At 38.1% G+C, this 10,454-nt stretch overlaps 1 pseudogene; it reads left to right on the top strand.

The window, feature by feature from the left end:
* The first annotated feature begins 332 nt into the window (after positions 1-332).
* LOC116751113 lies at positions 333-5,308 on the top strand (annotated as a pseudogene).
* Positions 5,309-10,454: the final 5,146 nt, after the last annotated feature.

The following is a 10,454-nucleotide window of genomic DNA, read 5'->3' as shown; positions in this document are numbered from 1 at the left end:
AGCAGAAATTCAAAACACCCTACTCCCTCTGATAATATCCCTATTAAAAGTTTAATACCTGGGCCACAGCATAGCCCTGCTAGGTGCTCTATGCTTCCTAAGATCCAAACAGGACTTGAGCCAGTTTACAGACTCGGATCCCTTCAGTGAAGCAAGGGCTGGTTCCCTTTGAGGAAGGATCCTGGTACACTTCCAAAAATGTATACTGTTAATCTTTCTCCCAACTTTTCCTAAAGGGACCTATGGCCTTTTACCAGAGTGACTGTGCACTGGGGAAAAGCAAATAATAAGACCTTTTGGGGACTACTAGACACTGTCTCTGAACTACACTAATTCCAGGAGACCCAAAACATCACTGTGGTCCACTTGTCAGGGTAGGGGCTTATGAAGGGCAGGTGATCAATGGAGTTTTACCTTAAGTCCATCTCACAGTGGACCCAGTGGGTCCCCAAACCCATCCTCTGGTTATTTGCCCAGTTCTGGAATGCACAATTAGAATAAACATACCTAGCAACTGGAAAAATTCCTACATCCTGTAGAGTGAGAGCTATCCTGGTGGGAAAGGCCAAGTGCAAGCCACTAGAACTGCCTCTACCTGGAAAGAAAGTAAACTAAAAGCAATACCATGCTCCTGGAGGGGTGTAACGATTAGCGCCACCATCAGAAAGTTGAAAGATCCAGGGGTGGTGATTCTCACCACATCTCCATTTCACTCACCTTTGTGCCCTGTGCAGATGAGAGATGGATCTTGGAGAACGACAGTAGATAACTGTAAGCCTAACAAGATGGTAACTCCAGTTTCAGTCATTGTACCAGGAGTGGTTTCATCGCTTGGGGAAATTAGCACATCACTTGGTGCCTCTTAGGCAGCTAATAAAACGGCAAATGCTTTTTTCTCAATTTCTGCTAATAAAGACCACCAGAAGCAGTTTGCTTTCAGCTGGAAAGGCCAGCGATTTACCTTCACTGCCCTACCTCAGGGGTATATCAACTTTTCAGCCCTATGTCATAACTTTGTTCAAAGAGATCTTGATTGTCTTTCCTTTCCACAAGTCTCACACTCATCATTACATTGATGACATTATGCTGATTGGACCTAGTGAGTAAGAAGTAGCAACTACGCTAGACTTATTGGTAAGAAATTTGCATGTCAGAGAGTGAGAAATAAATGTGATAAAAATTCAAGGTCCTTCTAGCTCAGTGAAATTTCTAGGGGCCAATGGTATAGTGCATGTTGAGATAACCCTTCTAAGGTGAAGGGTAAGTTGTTTCATCCGACCCTTCTTATAACAAGAGAGAGAGATACAATGCCTAGTACGTCTCTGGATTTTGGAGGCAATACGTTCCTCATCTGGGTGTGCTACTCTGGCCCACTTACTAAGTGACTCATAAGTTGCTAGTTTTGAACAGGGTCCAGAACAACAGAAGGCTCTACAACAGATCCATACTGCTATGCAAGCTGCTCTGCCACTTGGACCATATGATCCAGCAAATCCAATGGTGACTGAAGTGTCACTGGCAGATAAGGATATTGGTTGGAGCCTGTGGCAGGCCTCTAACAGGTGAATCTCATAACAGATTTTGGAGCAAAGCCCTGCCATCCTCTGGGATAACCACTCTCCTTTTAAGAAACAGCTCTTGGCCTGCTACTAGGGTTCAGTTGAGCCTGAACACTTAACCATGGGCCAAGAAGTTACCGTGTGACCTGAGCTGTCTATCACGTACTAGGTATTATCTGACTCGCCAAGCCATGAAGGAGGGCGTGCACAGCAGCACTCCATCATCAAATGGAAGTAGTATACATGAGGTCAAGCCCAAGCAGGCCCCGGAGGCACAAGTAAATTACATGAAGTGGCCCAAATGCCATGGTCCCTACTCCTGCTGTACTACCTTGTGTCACCAGGCTGCACATACTTCCTCACTGGGAGTTCGCTACAATCAACTGACAGAGAAAACGAAAATTGGGACCTGGTTTACAGATTACTCTCTCCGATATGCAGGCACCACTGAAAAGTGGACAGCTGCAGCACTACACCCTTTCTCTAGGGCATCCCTGAGGGACAGTGGTGAAGGGAAATCCTCCCGGCAGGCAGTGTTCCTGGTCATTCATTTGGCTTGGAAGGAGAAATGGCAAGATGTGTGCTTATATACCAGTTCATGAGCTGTGGCCAATGATTTGGCTGGATAGTCAGGGACTTGGATGGAACCCGACTGGAAAATTGATGACAAGGAAATCTGAGAAAGAGGTCTGAAGATAAACCTCTATGAATGGGCAAAAAGAACCTAAACATATTTGTGTCCCACGTTAATACTCACCAAAAGGTGACCTTAGCAGAAGAATATTTTAATAGTCAAAGTGGATAGGATGGTCTGTTCTGTAGATATCAATCAGTCTCTTTAGCCACCACTATCATCACCAATGGGCTCATGGATGTACTGTCCATGGTGGCAGAAATGGACGTTATGCATGGACTCAGCAACGTGGATTTATGCTTTCCAAAGGAGGCCTGACCACAGCTACTACTGAGTACTCAATCAGCCAGCAGCAGAAATCAACACTAAGTCCCTGGTATGGCACCATTCCCTGGTGTTATCAGCAAGCTACCTGGTGGCAGATTAATTACATTAAGCCACTTCCATTATGGAAGAGACAGCATTTTGTTCTTACTAAAACAGACACTCTGGATGTGGACTTAACTTCCCTGCATGTAATGTTTTTGCCAAAACTACCATCCATGGACTTAAAGAATGCCTTATCCACTGTCATGGTATTCCACACAGCAATTCTTCTAAGAACTCACTTCATAGCAAATGAAATGCAGCAATGGGCCTAGCCTCATGGAATTCACTAGACTTACCATTTTCCCCACCATCCTTCATCAGCTGGTTTGACAGAATAGAGGAATGGTCTTTCTTTTTAATTGAATGAAAGATTCTTTAAATTCTATAGTGCTTTACAATTTTCAATAGTCTCACACACATGATCTCATATAATCCCCTAACAACCCTTTTTTTTCCCCAACCTCTATTTTTCCCCCACCTCTATTTTTCCCCCACCTCTACTTTTCCCCCTCTCTACTACACTCTCCCTGCTGGTAACAACTAGTCTGTTCCCTATATCTGTGAGTCATTAGTTTGTTCTATTTTTTAGATTCCACATATAAGTGATATCATACAGTATTTGTCCTTCTCTGTCTGATTTGTTTCACTAAGCATAATGCCCTCCAAGTCCATCCATGTTGCTGTAAATGGCAAAATTTCATTCTTTTTTAAGGCTGAGTAGTATCCCATTGTTATGTGTATATGTATATACATATCACGTCTTCCTTATCCATTCATCTGTTGATGGACACTTAGGCTGCTTCCATGTCTTGGCACTTGTAAATAACGCTGCTTTGAACATTGGTGTGCATGTGTCTTTTCAAATTAGTGTTTTTGGTGTTTCTGGATATATGCCCAGGAATGGAACTGCTGGGTCATATGGTAGTTCGATTTTTAGTTTTTTGAGAAACCTCCATACTGTTTTCCACAGTGGCTGCACCAATTTACGTTCCCACCATCAGTATTCCCTTTTCTCCTCATCCTCACCAATTTTTGTTATTTGTATTCTCTTTCATGATAGCCATTCTGACAGATGTGAGGTGATATCTCATTGTAGTTTTGACTTGCATTTCCCTGATGTTTAGCGATGTTGAGCATCTTTTCATGTGCCTGTTGGCCATGTGCAGTTCATCTTTGGAAAAATGTCTATTCAGTTCTTCTGCCCATTTTTTAATCAGGTTGTTTATTATTTTGATGTTGAGTTACATGAGCTGTTTATATATGTTGGGTATTAACCCCTTATCAGTCATACCACTTGCAAATATCTTCTCTCATTCATTAGGTTGCCTTTTCATTTTGTCAATGGTTTCCTTTGCTGTACAAAAGCTTTCAAGTTTAATTAGGTCCCATTTATTTATTTTTGCTTTTATTTTCTTTGCTTTAGGAAGCAGATCCAAAACAACATTGCTGCAATTTATGTCAAAGTGTGTTCTGCCTATGTTTTCCTCTAGGAGTTTTATAGTATGCAGTCTTACATTTAGGTCTTTAATCCATTTTGAGTTTATTTTTGTATATGGTGTTAGAGAATGTTGTAATTTCATTTTTTTACATGTAGCTGTCCAGTTTTCCTAGCACTACTTATTGAAGAGACTGTCTTTCCTCCATTGTATATTTTTACCTCCTTTGTCATAGATTAATTGACCAGACATGTGTGGATTCATTTCTGGGCTCTCTATTCCATTCCACTGATCTATGTGTCTGTTTTTGTGCCAGTAATATACTGTTTTAATTACTGTAGTTTTGTAGTATAGTCTGAAGTCATGGAGCATGACTACTCCAGCTCTGTTCGTTCTCAAGATTGTTTTGGCTATTCAGGGTCTTTTGTCAATCAAATTTTAAAATTATTTGTACTGTGAAAAATGCCATTGGTATTTTGATAAGGATTACATTGAATCTGTAGATTGCCTTGGGTGGTATGATAATTTTAACAATATTAATTCTTCCAATGCAAACACACCATATATTTTTCCATCTGTTTGTGTCATTTTTAATTTCTTTCATCAGTGTCTTATAGTTTTCCAAGTGTAGGTCGTTTACCACCTTAGGTAGGTTTATTCTTAGGAATTTTATTCTTTTTTATGTGATGATAAATAGGACTGTTTCCTTAATTTTTCTTTCTGACAGTTCATTGTTAGTGTATAGAAATGCAACAGATTTCTGTATACTAATTTTGTATCCTACAACTTTACCAAATTCATTGATGAGCTCTAGTAGTTTTCTGTTGGTGTCTTTAGGATTTTCTGTGTATAGTATCATGTCATCTGCAAACAGCAACAATTTTACTTCTTCCTTTCCAATTTGGATTCCTTTTATTTCTTTTTCTTCTCTGCTACGCAGTACTGCAACAGCCTTTTAAAGACTTAGTTACAGTGACAGCTAGGTGAGAGTTCCTTTCAGAGCTGTGGCAAGGTTCTCCAGGAAATCATATATGTTCTGGCATCAGCATCCAATATATGGCTCTGTTTCTCCCACAGCAAGAATTCATGGGTCCAGGAATCAAGGGACGGAAATGGGAGGAGTATCACTCACTAATACCTCTAGTGACCCAATGACAAAGTTTTTGCTACCTGTCCCCCACAACTTTATGTTCTGCTGGCCTAGAGATCTTACTTTCAAAGGAAGAATGCTCCCATCAGGAAAACACAATGATTACATTAAACTGGAAGTTAAGACTCCCAAGCAGCCACTTTGGATTCCTCATTCCTAAATCAACAGGCAAAGAAGAGAATTAGTGTGCCGGCTGAAATGGTTAATCCTGATTACCAAGGAAAACTTGGATTGATACTGTACAGTGCAGATAAGGAAGAGTATGTCTGGAATACAGAAGATACTGTGATTAAAGTCAATGGAAAAATACGACATCGTAATCCAGACAGATCCTTTAGGAATGAAGGTTGAGGTCATCCCACCACGTTAAGATCCATGACCAACTGAGGTGTTTACTGAGGGGAATGGGAATATGGATTGGGTAGTGAAAGAAGGTAGTTCTAAATACCAGCTACTTCCTTATTTTGTTATAAATATGTTTGTATCTGTGTGTATATGTCTCAAATATCTTTGTTTTCCTCTTTTATTCCTTTAACATGTAACATAAAATATATTGACTTTATATCATGTCATTTAGTATTGTAAACTTTACATCATAGTATTTAAGTTATAGGGTGTGAAGGAAAAGGGTAAATATCACACAGGAATTTTGTATCCTCTTATGGGGAAAGTGTTAGTGCATTTTCAGTTGTATACAAAATGGTTGTATCATGTTAGGTGTAATTATAAACTTGTTATTGTCTTTATTTGGAGATTAAGTATAGTTTAAGGAGATGTGTATGGATGCCAAGTTGACAAGGGGTAGATGTGTGATGCATAGTTTTATGTGTCAACTTCATTGGGCCACAGTGCCCAGATATTTAATCAAACATTATTCTGAATGATTCCATGAGAATATTTTTGGATGAGTAACTTTTAAATCAGACTTTAAAGAGACTTTGAATGAAGCAGAATACCCTCAATAACGTGGTTAAGCCTCATTAATCTGTTGAAAGCCTAAATAAAACAAAAGACTGACCTCTGCTGAGCAAGAAGGAATTCTGCTAGCAGACTCACTTTGGATTTAAACAGCAACTCTTCCTTGGGTTTCCATCCTGACAGCATTCAGACTTGAACTGCAACACAGGTTATTCTTTGGGTCTCTGGCCTGCTGGTCTATGCTACAGATTTTGGACTTGTCAGCCTCCATAATCACATAAGCCAATTCTTCTATCTATATTTATACATATACATTCTATTAATTCTGCTTCTCTGGAACTAATACAAATACTTAACAAAAAGTCAGAACAACAGTTACCTGATGGTTGGTAGATGATTGGCAAGGGACACACATGAATCTAAGGTATTAGTAATATTCTGTTACCTAAGTAGAGAGTACATGCATTTTATATTATTGCTTTATATGGTTGACACACTATGCTCTGTGAATAATGTGTATCACACACACACAAAAGTTTAACTTAGGACAGGTAAAATAGCAGACTTCCAGCTGAAGATAGAAATAGCAAACTAGAAGATTTGTGTAAGAAAATCATCAAAAATATAGCAGAAGAAGATAACAAGATGTAAAACATGAGAGATTAAGAAACAGGAACAAGGGCTTCCCTGGTGGCGCCGTGGTTGAAAGTCCGCCTGCCGATGCAGGGGACACGGGTTCGTGCCCCAGTCCAGGAAGATCCCACATGCCGCGGAGCGGCTGGGCCCATGAGCCATGGCCGCTGAGCCTGCGCGTCTGGAGCCTGTGCTCCGCAACGGGAGAGGCCACAACAGTGAGAGGCCCGCGTACTGCAAGAAAAATAAAAAGAAAAAAGAAACAGGAAAAAGAGAAAGAGAAACTCAAGCTCAAGTTTCATAAGGAAGCATATAGATAATGGTGAAGGAAAAATATTCAAAGAGATCATGGCTGATAAATTTTCATATAAAAGAAACAGGATAAAATAAGTATAAATAAATATGTGTAAAATATCAAATACTAAAAGAAACTGTAATAAAGGAAATCTTAAAGGAAACAAAAAGAAAAGAGAAACAACATTTAGATGTACAAGAGATTTCACATCAACAAGATATCAAAGAGATAACTACTAAAGTGTGCTAAGATAACTGCCAGTCTCAAACTCTATTCCCAGCTAAACAATCAGTCAAAAGTTGAAAAACAGAAACGTCTGATATAAGGGGGAAAAACTAGCTTACTCTTTCAGACTCTGGCTAAAAGAATTAGTAGAAGAACACTTCTGCAAAAAAGGAAATAGAACCTCTAATAAAGAAATAATCTACAAGAAGCAACAGTGAGGAAATAAAATTAGAATTTGAAAAACAAAATAAGTAGGTCTTAATAAAAACTGATGGTAAAAATTATTAATTTGTAAGAAGAGGGTTAAAAAAAACAAGTTGGAAATAAAGTACTAGATAAGTATGACAGACTATAGGAGAGTAGATGGGGTTTATCATTCTAACATCTTTGCATTATTTTGGAAAAGGGTAAAGATACTAATTAACTTCAAACTTTGGTTAACTATATATACTAAAAATTTAAGAGAATCATGAAGTAGTAGACTGTGCAAGTTCCCAAAATGTGAAGGATAAAACAGAAACAAAAAAGTAAAAAGGGATAAAGCAACAAAAAAAGGATGATCATAATGGAAAAAAAATGATGGTAGGAATATATCCAAGTATATCAGTAACACAGTACATAGTAAATGCAGACAGTCTTAACTGACAAACCACAAACCTACGGGTATATTTTAGCATTAGAAGCTCTAATTCTTAGAAACTGAATAGATCAAACACTCAAAAAGTTAAATTGCATGAGACTGAACACGACAATTTAGAAATTTGATAGAATGGACATATATGGTTCATTCTATGAGTGCATAGAATATCTGCAACCAACAATTAGAGATTAAGCATCTTTTTCAAGCACACAAAGAACACAAAAAACTTGGTCATCTACACAGATAATTTCTGAAAAGTAAAGGAGACACTGTCTCTTGTCTGCCCAATACAATGACTAGTCCACTTCCCTATTAACAGAACCTGCTTTTGCGTTCAGGTAGTAAAAAGAATTCCCTTGATCTGCAGTAAGGGTTGCTTCGCTACAGCTCCATGAAGTGAAAATGATCAACTCAAACCAGTTATTTTATAAGTGCACCTTGTTGGTATTTAGTCATGGAAATGATTTTCTCGTATCAATCCAGCAATTATATTTTTAAAGATACTCTTGAGTTTTTTATCTGGACAATCATATGTTATGCAAATTACTGTTTTGTTTCTTTTCAGTCCTTATGCATCTTATTTCTTTTCCTTCCAGTCTTATCCCTTTCATGGATAAGACTTCTCCTTTTAGTCTGCCATGAGTTTTCTTTTCTCAGAAATGGTTATTGAAGGATAACACTTTTTTCTCCTGCATGTACTGAAATGATCATAAGCTTCTTTTTCCCTTTGATCTACTATTGTGTTAATTATATTAAATTATTTTAGTACTTGGGGATAAATCTAACTTGGTCAAGATGCATTTGTTTAAGTATTTATTATTTTATATTTATATATAATATATGTATCTGTTAACATATATATACATGTACATAATATATAACATACACATTCCTATATTTGATTTACTAATATTTTGTTCAGGATTTTTAAATCTATGTTCATGAATGAGACTGATCTATAAATTTTCCTCTCTCATACTTTCTTTGTCTGTTTTTTTGTATCTAAGGCTTAGTATATTATTTATAAAAATCAGATGTTCCAAATCTTCAAATGTTCTCTAAATTTTGTTACATGGTGTTATCAGATCTGTGAGACATTTCTGAAAATCTTGTCTTTTTTTCCTTGCAATTTTGTTGATTTTTGTTTTATATATTTTAATTCTATGTTATTGGATGCCTATAAGTTTAGAATTGTTTTATTTTTCTGTTGAAATATATATTTCATCATTATGAAGTAACCACTTTAATCCCTAACAATACTTTTGCCTTAGAGTTATTTTGTCTGAAAATATTATAGATTTATAACTGACACTTGTTTTATTTAATACTTGCCTGACACACACACACACACATATATATATATATATATATATTGCATTCTTTAATTCTCAATATTTCTTTGTCCTTGTGTCATAGGTATGTTTTTTGTTTTTTTTTTTTTTTTTTGCAGTACGCGGGCCTCTCACTGTTGTGGCCTCTCCTGTTGCACAGCACAGGCTCCAGACGCGCAGGCTCAGTGGCCATGGCTCACGGGCCTAGCCGCTTCACGGCATGTGGGATCTTCCTGGACGAGGGCTTGAACCCATGTCCCCTGCATTGGCAGGCGGATTCTTAACCACTGAGCCATCAGGGAAGTCCCAGCCATGCATTTTAATGAATGATTGTTGTATTATATGAAGCATTTCTGGGTGTTTCAAGTGAAGATGATCGTATGACTTTGATTCATTTTCAACTGATAGATTACTCTGTCATACTGAATGCCCTTTTTTCTGTTTAGGTTCTACTAAATGCTAAAAATATTTACCCACCCTCTTTTAGGGTCTAGAGTTGAGTACGTATGTGGGGAGTCAGGAAACAGGCTGTTCCTAAAGCTGTGCCAAATTATGTGAATTTCACCTAGTCGCTTAAAGCTTGTTTACCTATACTTCCTTCCCACGGTTCTGGAAGTTATTGCTTTAAAAAATAAAGCATATAAATAGCACGACTAAAACACAGGGACCTAGTCTGCTTATGAATAGGAAGTGAGGACCTTAAAAGAAAGAATAGGAAGAAAACAGGTGTCCCTTGTCTTCCTACTGCTGTTGGTGACCCCTTCTTTCAATTCTTCTTACCGAATTTTAGATAAAAGTGAAAGGAAGAGAAAAAACAGTATTTTAGCTCTATCACTGACCTTGAGTACAGGAAAAATAATCAGAAGTTTAACGGTGCAAGGAGCAATTTCAGCAAGTCTGTGGACAGTGCCCCATATCACTGATGCAGCAGGCTCTGCTAGAATCAATTTGAAAACTGGCTCACTGCAACAGAATCAGGAAGGTTGAGATAGAAGAAGAATGGTCAAGGAGCAGTCCTTTCACTTTTTCTCAGCAGATCTTTGCCACATTGGTTTCAGAACCATCCCATTCTAAGTGAGGTCTCTAACATCTGTTCACTCCCCCTCCCCGAACCCCTGCTCTCCAGTAGTTCCTCTCCACATTTAAACAGTGATGAGGTCTCAGCTGGAGTCTAGTTTCAGCCTGATCCCACAACAAGTGCTGAAGGCTAAGTGGTTCACAGAATTATTCCACCTTTGGGCAAGGGAACTGGCTTAAAGAATCC

The sequence above is a fragment of the Phocoena sinus genome, chromosome 3 (assembly GCF_008692025.1).
Source record: "Phocoena sinus isolate mPhoSin1 chromosome 3, mPhoSin1.pri, whole genome shotgun sequence".
Taxonomy (NCBI): domain Eukaryota; kingdom Metazoa; phylum Chordata; class Mammalia; order Artiodactyla; family Phocoenidae; genus Phocoena; species Phocoena sinus.
This window is presented reverse-complemented; position numbering and strand designations above follow the sequence as displayed.